Source organism: Cupressus sempervirens, chromosome 2 (assembly GCF_028749045.1).
Source record: "Cupressus sempervirens isolate cs-2001-9-10 chromosome 2, ASM2874904v1, whole genome shotgun sequence".
Classification (NCBI taxonomy): Eukaryota; Viridiplantae; Streptophyta; class Pinopsida; order Cupressales; family Cupressaceae; genus Cupressus; species Cupressus sempervirens.
Window position 1 is genome coordinate 766,700,265 of NC_143119.1, and position 15,371 is coordinate 766,715,635.

At 34.9% G+C, this 15,371-nt stretch overlaps 1 pseudogene; it reads left to right on the forward strand.

Moving 5' to 3' along the window:
- Window positions 1-15,046, forward strand: part of LOC149575707 (chromatin remodeling protein DDM1-like) — a 60,584-nt pseudogene extending 45,538 nt beyond the window's left edge.
- Window positions 15,047-15,371: the final 325 nt, after the last annotated feature.

Below are 15,371 nucleotides of genomic sequence, written 5' to 3' on the forward strand. Positions count from 1 at the left end.
AAAAGACTTACAATTGAAGTGGGTATATTTTTAGGAAATCTGAAACCAGATGAGTTGATCGATTGGATCAATGAACTTGAAGAACACTTTGAGTATGAGGATATAAGGGACCCAGATAGGGTTAAGTTTGCAAAGGCCAAACTAAAAGGCCATGCCAAAATATGGTGGCAAGAGGTTCAACTGGAAAGACTTAGAAGAGGAAAGGAGAAGATCACAAGATGGGATCGCATGGTGGACAAATTGAAGAAGCAGTTCATTCCTGTGGACTACGAGCTTGATCTGTTTAAGAAGATGCATGGGTTAAAGCAAGCAGGAAGATCAGTCCAAGAATATGTAGAGGAGTTTTACTGACTCTTGATTAGAGTAGGGCATGCAGAAGCAAATAAGGAGAAGGTTGCTCGTTATATCAGTGGGTTGCGACCTAGCATTCAGGAGGAATTAAGTCTGGTAAGAATGACCAGCGTTGAAGAGGCATACCAGTTTGCCCTACGAGTTGAAGAGAAGCTGAGTAAAAGGTTTGAAGGAAGACAAAGAGGGCGCGGTCAAGGAGGAAAGGGAAGCGGTAGATCATCTGGAGGCCGCAATGAAACCCAAAAGAAAAATGAAGATGTGGGTACTAGCAAAAACTAGAGGAATGAGGGTTTCAACCGCTCCCATGATCAAGACTTTGGAAATCAAAGAGGAAGAGGTAGAGGACGTGGACAAGGAAGAGGAGGCTTCTGTGGTACCTATTTCCATTGCAATGAAGAAGGTCATCATGCCTTTGAATGCCCTCAATGACAAGGAAGGACAGATAGGAGAGTTGAGGGCCAAGCTAGGGTTGCTCATGTGGATGAGGATGCACAATCATCACATTCATAGGATGCAAAAAGAGGAGAGACCTTGGTAAATGAAAGAGTCCTACTAAGTGGTGAGAATGAACCAGGACAACGAAGGAGTTTGTTTCGTACCAAATGCAAGTGTGAGGATAAATGTTGTGACGTGATCATTGATGGTGGTAGCACTGATAACCTGGTATCAGAAGAGATGGTCTCTAAGCTAAAGCTCAAGAGGGAGAAACATCCCCAACCCTATCAGATTTCTTGGGTAAAAGATGATCATAAGGTCCTGGTAAGTGAAAAATGTTTAGTAAAATTCAAAATTGGGAGTTACCATGATGAAGTTCTCTGTGATGTTATTTTGATGGATGTTTGCCATCTATTTTTGGGTAGACCATGGCAGTTTGATAGACATGCAATACATGATGGACATGCAAACACATACTCTCTAACAAAGGATGGAGTTCGCCACAAATTGAAGCCCATGAAAAAGGAAGGTGAAAAGGTATGTAGCAGTGCTAGGATTTGTCTTGTTGATGGAAGGAAGTTTTTAGATGGCATGAAAGATCAGCATATGTGCTATGCTTTGATTCCTAGGAAAGATAAAGAAGGTAGTAGTGAAATACCATTTGAAGTTTCAAGTTTACTAGGGGAGTTTGGAGATATTATCTCTGATAATGTTCTAGATGGATTGCCACCAGTAAGGCAAATCAGTCATCAGATAGATCTGATTCCAGGAGCTAGTTTGCCTAACAAGGCTGCTCACAGGATGACTCCTACTGAAACAGAGGAGCTAAATAGACAGGTTCAAGAGCTATTGAGGAAGGGCTTGATTCGAGAGAGCCTGAGTCCATGTGTAGTACCTATAGTACTTGCACCAAAGAAGGATGGAGAGTGGAGGAGGTGTATAGATTCCCGAGCTATAAATAGGATAACCATCAAGTACCGGTTTCCTTTGCCAAGGATGGATGATCTTATGGACTGCTTGAGTGGAGCTCAGTACTTCACAAAGATAGATTTGAAGAGTGGCTATCATCAGATACAGATTCGAGAAGGAGATGATTGGAAAATAGCCTTCAAGACCAAGGAGGGTCTTTATGAGTGGTTAGTCATGCCCTTTGGGTTGACGAATGCCCCAAGCACCTTCATGCGGCTCATGAATGAGGTACTTAAGAAGTTCTTGGGAAAATTGTTATTGTCTATTTGGATGATATTTTAATTTTCAGCAAGACTTTGGAAGAACATTTACTGCATATTCGTAGTGTCCTTGAAAGGCTAAGGGAAGAGAAACTGTTAATTAATCTAAAGAAGTGTGTCTTTGCAAAAAGGGAATTAGTCTATTTGGGGTTTGTTATATCACCTGAAGGTCTCAAAATGGATCTAGAGAAGGTAAAAGCCATCTTGGAATGGCCTACTCCGAGGTCTGCTACTAAGGTAAGATCATTTCATGGTCTGGTTAGTTTTTACAGGAAGTTTATTAAGAATTTCAGTGGCATATGTGCACCCCTAACTGATACAATAAGAGGGGATAGAAAAGAGTTCAAATGGACTGCAGCAGCTGCGAGAAGTTTTGAATTGCTGAAGAAGAAGGTGATAGAACAGCCTGTGTTGGCACTTCCAGATTTTAGAAAAGTGTTCGAGGTGGATTGTGATGCTAGTGGAAATGCTATTGGGGCTGTATTAATCCAAGAAGGTAAGCCTATTTCATATTTTAGTGAAAAATTGAATGATGCAAAGAAGAAGTATTCTATTTATGATCAAGAGTTCTATGCAATAGTTCAGGCCTTAAAGAAATGGAGGCACTATTTATTGCCAAAGGAATTTGTTTTGTATACTGATCATTAGGCATTACAGTACCTAAATAGCCAAAGTAAATTGAATCAGAGGCATATGAAGTGGGTATAATTTTTGCAGAGTTATACATTTGTGTTGAAGCATAGAAGTGGAAAATCTAACAGGGTTGCAGATGCACTAAGTAGGAGACAGTCACTGCTTACAACAATGTAGGTTGAAGTAGTTGGGTTTGATGAACTCAAGAATTTGTACCCCGAGGATCTTGATTTTGTTGAAGCATGGAAAGCTTGTAAAGAACCTGTTGCTGTAGATAGAACCAAGTGGTTAGATTATTTGATTCAGGATGGCATGTTGTTCAAAGGTAGTCAATTGTGCATTCCAAGGAGTTCCATGAGGGAAAATTTGATTGAGAAACATAGTGGAGGGATGGCAGGACATTTTGGTCAGGATAAGACCATTGCCATTCTTAGAGAACATTATTTTTGGCCTCAAATCACACAGGATGTGAAGAAGTTTGTACAGAGTTGCCAGGTTTGTCAAGTTGCCAAGGGGTTTAGTCAAAATACTGGCCTATATCAACCATTTCCTGTTCCATCAAGGCCATGGGAGGACATAAGTATGGATTTTGTTCTTGGATTGCCAAGGACACAAAGGGGTAATGACTCATTATTCGTGGTGGTTGATAGGTTCTCCAAAATGGCACATTTCATTCCATGCCACAAAACTCATGATGCTTTCCATATTGTAGACTTGTTTTTCAAAGAGGTGGTAAGACTACATGGTCTTCCAAGGAGTATAGTTTCTGACAAAGATACTAAATTTGTGGGGTATTTCTGGAGGACATTGTGGAAGAAGTTGAGAACAGACTTGAAATTTAGTTCCACGCATCACCCACAGATTGATGGCCAAATAGAAGTGGTAAATAGAAGTCTGGGCAATTTGCTGAGATGTTTAGTTGGAGATAAGCCCAAGGGATGGGATTTGATTCTACCACAGGCAGAGTTTGCTTATAATAACTCTGTAAATAGGAGTACTGGAAAATCACCATTTCAAATTGTATATGAGAATAGCCCAAGGACTGCACCAGAATTGAGGAAGATAGAACAAGGGGAGAGGACAAGTGCTGAAGCTGAGGAATTTGCTGAACACATCAAGCGTCTACATAAGGAGGTTCAAGCACACATTATCAAGATGAATCAAGAGTATAATGCTAGGGCTGATCAAAGGAGAAGACATAAGGAATTCCAAGTAGGGGATCTAGTCATGGTGCACTTATGAAAAGAAAGATTTCCAATTGGTACTTACAACAAGCTGAAAATGAAGAAATTTGGCCCCTGCAAAGTTTTGAAGAAACATAACTTAGGAAATGCATATGAGGTGGAGCTGCCAGATGGTATTCACATTTCTCCCATTTTCAACATTGTAGATTTAGCAGAGTATCATGATGATGGTGCAGATGAGGAGCTAGTTTTAGAGCCATGTCCAATTCTTGCTTCTAAGAAGGACATTCTAGATCATCGTGTGGGTCGGAGTCCCAGAAACAGGCAGTATGAAGAGTATTTGGTCAAATGGAAAGGACGGCCGATCGAGGACTCAACTTGGATTTCAGCAGCTGAGGTTTCCCATTTGGGATTTCCTCTACCATCCATAAAGTGACAGGGTCACTTTTCAATCTACCCTGGGTGTCTGATGCAGGAGCATCTAGAGGTATAAGGGCAATCCTGTGTCACCCAAAAAAAATGTACTTAGACTTAGTTTCTGTTTCATGTCTTTACATTTTTTGATACCCATTTGGCTCAAATAAAGGTTCCAACTCTCATAGTTCAACTATCAGTGCATTTGAAAATCCCAAAAAAATAGGAGCATGTATTTGGGCCATCATTTCGGTAAACTAGAAGGTGTGAATTGGCCAGATGAATGTAATCATGATTTAGAGCATTCCAAAAAAAGAATCAGGTCAATAGGCCCCACGATTTGAAAGTTATTGCAATTTTTTGGGTTTTGGAGACCTCCTAAGAATGCTTCAAAGTCAAGTTTGGGGCATTAAATGACCTCAAAAAGGGTTGAAAAATGGGGGACGAGAAAAGCTGGTCCATAGGGCTATAGAGCGCTTCGAGAGCTTTTCAAAAATGTAAACGGTTCGTCAATTGGAGCTACGGTTCAAAAGTTATGCCTCCCGAAAGTTTGGTTACCGTTTCTCTAGATTTGCACCGACTTCTAACGCAGCTTCTGGAACCTTCTATTTCGTCGGTGGATGCCTACTAGCACTTTCTAGAATGTACTCCTAGTCTTTAACCCTCCGGGGTCTATTTAAGGAGATTTTTGGCATTGTAAAAGGCAATTCGGAGTGGAGTTTGAGAGGAGGTGCTAAAAGGAGAAATATTCTCCAGATTTATGCTATTGTAAGCCCTTAGGGCATGTTCTGAAGTTTATTTTCTCTGTACTATTTGTTCTAGCTTATTTTCTCAGTTAATATAATTTCCCTTTCTGTTGTGTCCATTCTGTTCTTGGGTTGTGTCTCCATCATATTCCTCTTTGTTCAATCTCCAATCTCTTGTATTCCTCTTGATCAATAACTATCTCCCTCTTTCTTGTATTTTCTTTGATCATTAACTATCTCCCTCTTTGAAAATAATTCCAAAGACTTGTCATCTTAGCATGCAGATATGAACTTCTTTAGTTTCTTCTGTGTCACCTTGCTTGTGACTGATTTGTAGTTTTAGCTCTTTGATTACTTTAGGTAGCTCCTAAAGTAAGATCCACAACATCAATTTGTAACATATGGCAACCAACTTGTTTGATGCAGGGCACTCCTTTTGTTACTTAGATAGCCTTTGATAGGGGTATCACCCCTAGTTTACCTCTTAGATACTCATGAGCATCCTTAGGTAATGCTTTTGTAAAGATATTAGTAATTTGCTATTTTGTGTTAATATATTCCATCTTCACCTCTTTGTCTTGAACTAATTCTCTCAATTAATGATACTTGATTGCAATGTGCTTATTCTTTGTGTGCATCACTATATTCTTTGATATATTTATAGCACTTGTATTATCACAATAAAGTATCACTAGTTCTATGATCTCTTCCTTCATGTCTTTGAGTAATAGGTTGGTCCATACAATGTTTGTACAATTTATAGCAGCAACAACATATTCAACTTCAATAGTAGATTGTGAAGTTTAGTTTTTTTTCTTGGTGGTCCATGTAACCAACCTCTTGCCTAAGAAAAATGCTTCTCTACTAGTGCTCTTTCTATCATCAATGTTTCCAGCCCAATCAACATCATTATAGGTTCTTAATTCAAATTTTTTATTTTTCTTATTGTATAGACCATATTCCTCTTTTCCTTTTAGATATCCCATTATTCTCTTTATAGCCATCAAATGATTCTCCCTGGGATTAGCATAGAATCTTGCAACTATTCCTATAGATAATGCAATGCTAGGTTACTATGTACTACATATTATAATTTACCAATCATAGACCTATATAATGTCTGATTTACCTTAGCTGAATCATCATTCTTTGACAATTTAAGTCTTGTCACCATAGGTGTGCTTACTGGTTTGGAATCCTCCAATCCAAAAAATTTCAATATCTCCTTGACATAATTTGACTGAGTGATGTATATACCATATTTCATCTGATATATTTGTAAACCTACAAAGAATTTGATCTCTCCAAACATAGACATTTCAAATTCTTGCTTCACTTCATTTGCAAAAGCCTTACATAAAGTATCTTGACCTCCAAATATGATATCATCAACAAAAATTTCAGATAACAAAATACCTTTGCATTTTTTTTTCTTCATGTACAAATTTTTGTTATCATAAGTCCTTTCAAATCCAATCTTCACAAGATACTTATGAAGTTTCTCATAGCATGCTCTTGGTGCTTATTTCAAACCATATAGAGCTTTGTGTAATCTAAATACCATATTCTTATTGTTGACATCAAAAAATCATTTTGACTATTTTGTGTAAACTTCTTCCTCTAATATGCCATTCAAAAATGTAGATTTAACATCCATTTGATAAACTTGGAAACCTTTGTATGCAGAATAAGCAAGCAAAGTTCTTACACCTTCCAATCTAGCAATAGGAACAAAAGTTTCTCCATAGTCAATTCCTTCTTCTTGTGTATAACCTTTGCAGACTAATCTTTCCTTGTTCCTTGTGACTTCACCATTTTCATCCAGCTTATTTTTGAATACCCACTTGGTGCCAATCATTTTTTTGTCTTCTGGTCTAGAAACTAGAGTCCATTTTTTTTTTCCCCCAATTTGTTGAATCTCTTCTTCCATGGATTTAATAAAATCCACATCTTCTAAGACATCTTTCATTGTTTTAGGTTCTTTCATGCTCAACAAACATGTATTATTTCTCAATTTGTTCCTTGTCATTGGTCTAGCATCTTTATCTCCAAGAATTTGAGTAGCAGGATGATGTCTCTTGACATATTTGGACAATCTTGGTTCAACTCTAGTTTCTTCATTTGGTCTTTCAACTTCAAGGTCACTATGTACATCTCTGTTAGGTAGCTCAAAATCTCTCTCATGTATACTAATCTTAGAGTCAAAATTTACCTCAACTTCATTTTTTAACTCAACATTTGAATGTGGTTTAGTTCCTAAATACAACTTGACATTCATAGTATGTGACTCGCCAGTCACTAAAACTTTTGGTTGGTTTGCAACATCTTCTTGAGTAGGCATACCTTCATAAAAGTATACAAATTATTTGTATTCTTCTGGTTCTTTCATAGGTTCAGCCTCATATACTTTTGTATATTCATCAAATGTCACATTTGCACTTTCCACAACTTTGTTAGTGTTAATATTTAAACACTTATAAGCTTTACTTCTTGTGGAATAACCTAAGAAAATACCCTCTTCACTTTTTGCATCTAGTTTACCATTATTAAAGTCTTTGAGAATAAAACATTTTCTTCCAAATACCTTAAAATATTTTTCATTAGGTGAGTATCCATACCATAGTTTAAAAGGTGTTGATAAGTACATTTATTGACTTATACATGGTTCAAGGTATAGACAACTATACTTACAACTTCTCTCCAGTATTTCAAAGCAACATTTTTCTCTATCATGAGTGTTCTAGCACATTCCATTATAGACCTTTTCCTCCTTTCAACAATTTCATTTTTTGGAGGGGTTCTAGGAGCAGATGTCTATCTTTTGATACCTCTATCATTACAAAACATCTCAAACTCATTTGATGTAAATTCTCCTCCTTTGTTAGATCTCAAAATTTTTAGACTTTTACCTATTTCCTTTTGAACTCTTGCTAAGTACCAATTAAATATTTGGAAAACATGAAATTTCTATTTTAGAAACATAACTATCATCATTCTAGAATAATCATCAATAAACATCATAATGTACTTATCTCCTTTGTAGCTTTGCACTTTAATTGGTCCACACAAGTTCATATGAACAATATCTAGTATTGCTTTAGAGGTACGAGCTTTACTCTTAAAACTTGACTTTGTCATTTTGCCTAATTGACATTGTCTACACATTATATTATCAGGCTTCTTCAACTTAGGAAAACCTTCAAATTTTCTCATGTTATTGATACTAACCAAGTTATCAAAATTAGCATGACATAACCTTTTGTGCCATAGCCACACATCATCAAATTTTACAACTAGACAAGTAGCATCCTCTATATCAAGGTAGAATAGATTACTCCTAGTTTGATCACCCTCTCCAATCAATTTTCCATCAGTAGCATATATCTTAGCAATTTTGTTTTCAAATTCAACCTTACATCCTAATTTATTCAATTGTGACACACTTGATAGATTATAGTTAAGTCCTTCAACATAGTATGCATTGTCACATAAAATCTTATCTATGAGTTTGATAGAACCTTTTTCCTTTTATAAAAAATGGTGCATCATTACCAAATCTTACACCATTTCCATCATAACAATTCAAAGTAATGAACTTTCTTTTATCTCAAGTCATATGATGTGAACACCCACTATCAATGATCCATCTATCATTTTTGTTCATACAAGACACAAGTTCAGTTGCCTCATCTTCATTAAATTCGTCCTTCATTGCAACATAAACCACTTCATCATCATGTTCATCAAATTCATCACTTGTTTCCTCTTCAACAATGTAGCAAGGCTTCTTTCCTTTGTCTTTGTAATCCTTCTTGTCTTCATCTCTTCTACTTTTGTACTTGTCACCATCTCTATAGTTCTTCTTCTCTGGACATCTAGCAGCAATATGACCAACCTCATTACAATTGAAACAAATTTTAGGTAGCTTACCTTTAAACTTACCTTTACCTCTATGAAATTTCCTTGCTAGTAGTGCTTCAAGTTATTTTACATCCTCCTCATTTGTATCACTGTCACTGGACATATACTTTAACTTTTTCTTCTTCTTCTTCTTCTTTTCATTAGGTTCCTTCAATGACATCTTAGCTTTGAAAGAAGATTCAATATTTTCTAGTTTGTAATTATTAAAATTGGAAAGCTCAAAATCAACGAGCCTACCTACCAGACCTTCAAGAGATCAAGTATTCCTTGGTATACATCTTAGTTCTTGTATTGTAGAAACTCTAATAGCATATATAGGCAATAGTGTTCTTAAAACTTTGCTTAGTATAGTATCATGATCTATTTTACCATTAGCACCTATTATTGCATTAATAAAATCTTTTATCCTTGAACAATATTAAGCAAAATTTTCACCTTCTTGCATTAAATTTACCTCTGAGAATTTTAGCTTTGGCTTTTAGAACATTAGTGTCTCCTCCATAGATAGTGGTTAAGGCATCCCACATTTTCTTTGTACTGTCAAGATTTTTGATATCATCAAATTTAGCATAACTTAGGGTAGAGGCAATCTCCAACATTGCCTAGTTGTGTTCTTTCTTCTTTTTCATATGAACATGCTCAGTAGTGATGGTAGATTGTGCATGATCTCCAAGTCCTCCAAGGTGTAGCTTCATCAAAAATTTTCATGCATGAAAGTTATGTCTATTAAGCTTGGGTACTTTTCTTTTTGATATCTTGATCTTTGTTCTTCTAGTACCTTCAAACTAGTCCTCTTAAGTAGACAACTCTAATACCAATTGTTGGAATTCTTTAGAATAACTGGGGGGGGGGGAGCTAAATTAGTTATTCAAGATGCAGATGTATAAATAAAACTTTTCTCAACTAAGTGAACCCATAAAATATTTATCATCATGCATGCATCCATAAGATTATGCAATCACTTAAAACTTTATAGGTTACTGTCAAATCAATTTTTAGAAATATAAACATGAAACATAACAGATTCAACAACACATTTGACACAACAATTTACATAGAAATCCAATTTGGGAAAAACCACCAGTAGCATGCTACTCTTTTTCACTCTTCTGAAGTGATGTCCTATGAAAGACCAACCCTGTTAAAGGTTACAATACACATTATTCAATGTGACCCTATTAAAGGATTTCAATCACCCTGTTAGGAGTGAGCCTTGTTAGAGGACTTTAGATCATTCACTTGGAATGTCACCTGGTAAAAGGATTTACAAATGACTGTTAGGTCAACCTTAATCCAAAGGATTTACCCTAGACTGATACAATTATTAGAGAGTAACAATAAGGCTTGATTTGATAACAACTTGCAACTCCATTTGCAATTTGCAAATCTCTATTTCAGTCCTCCATTCTACTTGGCTTTCACACATTTAAGTTTTGATAGTTTGTTCACCCTTCAAGCATTCATACCCTTAAGCCTTCTTTCTTAACATCCCAATGTAGACTCTTCACTTAGGTGACTTGATGAAGCAATACCCCTTAACTCCTTGTCTTCATTAGGTTCTTGCACATGATAACCCTTGCTTCTAACCAACCATCCCTATAAATAAAGAACTAAGATATTTTTCCATTCATTCTCACTAGTACATTTGACCCCATTTTTAGACCAAAATTTTTGACCATCTATTAAAATGGGGTCAAATTGGTCTGAATATGCAAGGAAAAACATCTTTTTTAAAAATCCATGCCCATGTTGGTCAAAATTTCAACCAACATGGGCTTCATTATGTTAATATATATATATTTTTAATGTGTTGGTCAAAATTTTGACCAACATAGGCTTCATTATGTTGAAATAATTTTTTTTTTGTTTCACGTGAAGAGAAACATACACTTGTTGAAATTAGGGTAAAGTAAAGGGGCTTTGACCATGTGTGCAGTGTGAAGGCAATAGACATTGACATCAACTAGGGCACCATACTAGTACATAGACTCCCTCCTCCTATTGTTGTGAGGCTTCTAAGGGACAATAATATTATGAAGGTGAAGATTTTTGATGTAGATCCCCTAGTTTTGGAGGCTCTTGTGGGCTCTCGTATTCAGGTCATGGTGGGCATTCCAAATGACACGTTGAGGCTTATGAGCATCTCTTCGGTAGCTGCAGACATGTGGGTTCATGATAATGTCACTATATATGCCTTTAGAGGGGGCATTGATATTAGGTAAATATTTAAAGATTTTCTTTCAATGGATGTTTCTGATTGATTAGTTTTCAAGAACTAGAATTTTCAGTCCTTTTCCAAGTTTTCAAGAATTTGTCATCTTTATGTATCATGTTGTGATTAGTGCTGAAAGCTAATGATATGGATCCCATATTTTAAGATAGCAAGGGGAAAAATAGACCATTAGATATTTAGTATAGATGTTGAACTTGGTATTCAAATAAATAGGAATGATGTTGCTCCTTGATCTAGGATCTTTCTTTTTTGGATTCAACACATTGAGAAAGTTACCTATTTTTATGACCCATGTTAGAACATGTCATGTTGATTTGTTTGGTCCTATTTCACCCCCTTTCATAAAATTATATTGGAGCTCATGAGGGTGTTTTGCAAATGAAAGGGAGTGAGTGGTGAAAATTGTGCATTAGTCTACCATCGAATTTGAAATCTGGTAAGAAACTTTACAAATCTCTTAACTTAGTCCCATTACAATAAAGAAAGAGGGTCATTGACAAAGTCTTTATAAAGCCATCACTAATTAGTTTCAAGGTCTCATCTCTCCATTATTTTTAAACATATGGTATACTAAACAAGAGCATAAGTGCTAAAATACATGTGTCAAAGATGGAGGCAAGGTTGTTTAAGTTTATAGCTTTGTTTACATCTTGATAGGGTGTACAGGTTTACAAGCTCACTTGATAGCTTATCCAAATTTTGTGAGTTTAAAGTTCATGAATTGTTTTAGACTCCTCCAAAGCTAATAATGAAGAACCCAAAATAAAAATACTACATTTATCTCTTAGTAAGTCTTTAATCACAATGATCAACATTGGCATATTTTAGTGTCATCATTTTATGATAAGTTGACATAGATGCCATTATAACTATATCCCAATTTAAGTATTACAAAGATTGTTCTTACAACTTGAATCATTAGGTAGTAGCTCACTAATGCCATTTTAAAACAATTATAATCTACCCACCTTCAATAGATTTTATCACATTCTTCTATATAATTTGAACTTTTGAGATAAGCTTTGCTAATGCATAATTATATAACTCATGATATCATTGTACTAGAACATATAGTTGTGTTTTAGTGATGGAAGAGTGAAAACCTTTCTTATGTTTTACACATTCATAATCATGCTAGAAATTTGATTTCTATCTCAAAGCTTAATTATTTAAAGATGCAAGCAAAAATTGATAAGTTTGGTTGTAGGTTAGTAGGAGAGAATTTAGAAGTTGCTAAAGGATCCCATATAGAGATTTTGTATAGGCTGAATGTTTTCATTAATTGCAGCTTTGCCAATGTAGCTGATTTCAAAAATACATTTATATTGTGTTTATGCCACATTGGAGAAAAATAGTTTTGGATGGGTGGGCTATAAAATCCTACTTTTAAATGCCTAGTAGTATTGCATACATCCAAACAATGTGTAATCCAAGATGCCTTGAATAATTTTGATCTATTCATTGAATACCTGCTTGCATAAGTAAACATAATTCTTGGCTATGAGTAGGTGGACTTTGCAATCTTGTTTCTAAATGCCTATTAGCATTGTAGATGTTCATGCAACACAATGTCCAATGTGCATTGAATAATTTGGACCTCTATTGAATATTATTTCTACAAAAGAATTCAATTCTTGTCAAAAGAGGACTTCACAAATTTTCATCTGAATACTCACCTAGCAATAGTGTGTAGTTTAAGATGTGATTTATTATAATCTTTCTGATGAATATTTTCCCTATTAAGTAAATTCAATTTCTTGTTATGTGTGAGTGGCCTTTCCATAAGAGAACAGTGTGGGATATATCATATAGTCTATTTTTTGTTTAGAGAATAATAAATGGAAAAATGTATTAAGGCTTTTGTTCTCCAATCTCGTGTTTAATCTTTTATGGGAATTTTTAACAATCCATAGCATCTACAACCTACACTAAGAACTCCATTCATCACCATACCACTTAGTTTGCAATATGAACAAATTAGGTTGTTTCACCTCAAGCTCACTAAAAATAGTTTCAAAATCCAAGTTGTGCTTCTCCTAGGGGACTAAAAATCATCCTCTTGGAGTGAAATTTATTATTTTGCTTACCAACTCTTTTAGAAAAATGGCTTTTTAATAGAGATTATTTTAGTTCTCTCCTAGCAGTCAGTAAATAATTACAATAGAGCTTATTTTAGCTCTCTTCCTTTAGTTTGATTAACAATGCTATTGTACTATCAGGGACTCCTATAGCATGTCACTATTTCAAAAATAAAGTACTAATGCAAATGCTGCATGATATATTATATCCATGATTGCCTAGCTACATTTAGCTATCTTTGATTGGAAGACATTAAATTACATATGGTAGCAAAAATGCTTCAGTTATTTTATCATGGTATTTCAATCACAGAGAAATAGGTTTATTAGTATTTTGATTTAATAATTGCTTCTTCTCTTTCTTGAAAGGCATTCCTATTTGAGAAAGTGTACCTCTCCATATTGTGCCGATATTGTAGTGATGAGCTATAAATGACAATCATGATCTAGTTATTGGGGACATTTGAATACCTAGGGATTCTCACCATTCCATCCCTCTATTATTAAGAGGGGGACCCTATCTATGATTTTGTTACTTTTTACAGATCTAGTGATGAGTACTCTTTATTATCATTTCGTGATCACTAAGATATGATCACTTCTGGGCTCTGGTGTAGGAAAGCATGTGATATTCTCATTTAAGGCCTTTCTTACTTTACTATGCTGATTTATGCCAAATTTCTTTAAGGTTTGATATTGGTGGGAGATAGAGCAATGGGATGAGTCAGGAGGAAGAAAACGAGAAGAGAAGAGTTCAACTATGCTTTAAATTCAAGCAGTTAATTTTATGTTTTTTTTTTCTATTGTTGTACTTGAGATTGACAATAGTTTCCTTTTCAGGTAATTTCAAAGCTTCATTTGATTCTTTGGCCATTTCTCCTCAGAAAACTAAAGGAAGAGGTGGAACAAAACCTCCCAAAAGAAAAAAGAAATAATCTTGTATGCAAATATGACAAAACATCAAAAACAGATCCAAGAGCATTTAGTCAATAAAACATTTGAGGCCAACCTGCAAAGTAAGGTAGAGAGAGGTAGGATAATTTGTTCTCTAATTTTGAATAGTTATTTTATAGAGCTCCTGCATAAGTTGTGTTTCTTTATTAAATTGTATTATTAGCCATTTAGCCAGTCTTATTTTCTTGAATAGTAAAAGCTTGGTATGACTTCCTTCATCTATTCCAGGCATAGGCATCAGAACAAAGCTAAACAATTTGATGATTCAACTAAGAAAGAATTGCAACCATCCTAATTTGTTGGAATCATAATTTGATCAATCAAGTAAGGTTTTAATTAGTAATTGAGCTTGGTTATTTTGAAACTGATTACTAGTGGGACAAATTGATTTAGTGTTATGTCTAAAATTGAGCTTTCTCTTCAGTTGATTACCCACTAGTGGCTCAGTTGGTTCAGTAGTGTGGCAAATTTGGCTCGTTAGATAGACTTATATTGCATTTGAAAGCTTGAAAACATAAGGTACCAATAACAATTTTCATTAGTTAACCTTCATTTTTATTGTACCCTTAAGTTTCTTATACTGATTTCAAGTAACACAACAATCAAGAGAAGAGTTTTCTTGTTGTTCTCAAGTTCTATGTACTTCTGCATTTTAAGGCATGCACTTTGTAGTTTCTAAGCATGATTTTATGATGGTGCCAAAATTGTACATTGATTACAAATTTTGATATTTTCTCAATGGACGAAAGTTCTAGACTTGCTGGAATACTATTTGTTTGAGAGAGGACACGAGGTTTGTTGAATTGATGGAGGATTTAAATTGGAAGAATGTAGAACACACGTATTGTGTAATTGTCTAAATGGATAGTTTGGTCAAGAAAAGTCTTCATTATAATAGTCCCTATATTAGATGTTTTAGTTATCAAATCCAACTGGATTGGATTGTTTTTGCTAAATGGTTTTATTTGCTCAAGGCTGGATCACTATGAAATAATTTTAATGAACCTGATATGGTATATATAGTCAAATTAATAAATCTTATGTGCAAGTTTTTGGGGACAATGGTTTATGTCACATATTTTTAGTATGTTGATTTATGTCTGCAATCTTTAAGCATGTGCAATTTTCTTAAAAATTCTTCTTTAATATCTTTTTCAATACAAATCAATGATTTTAATGATCCAGAAATTTTT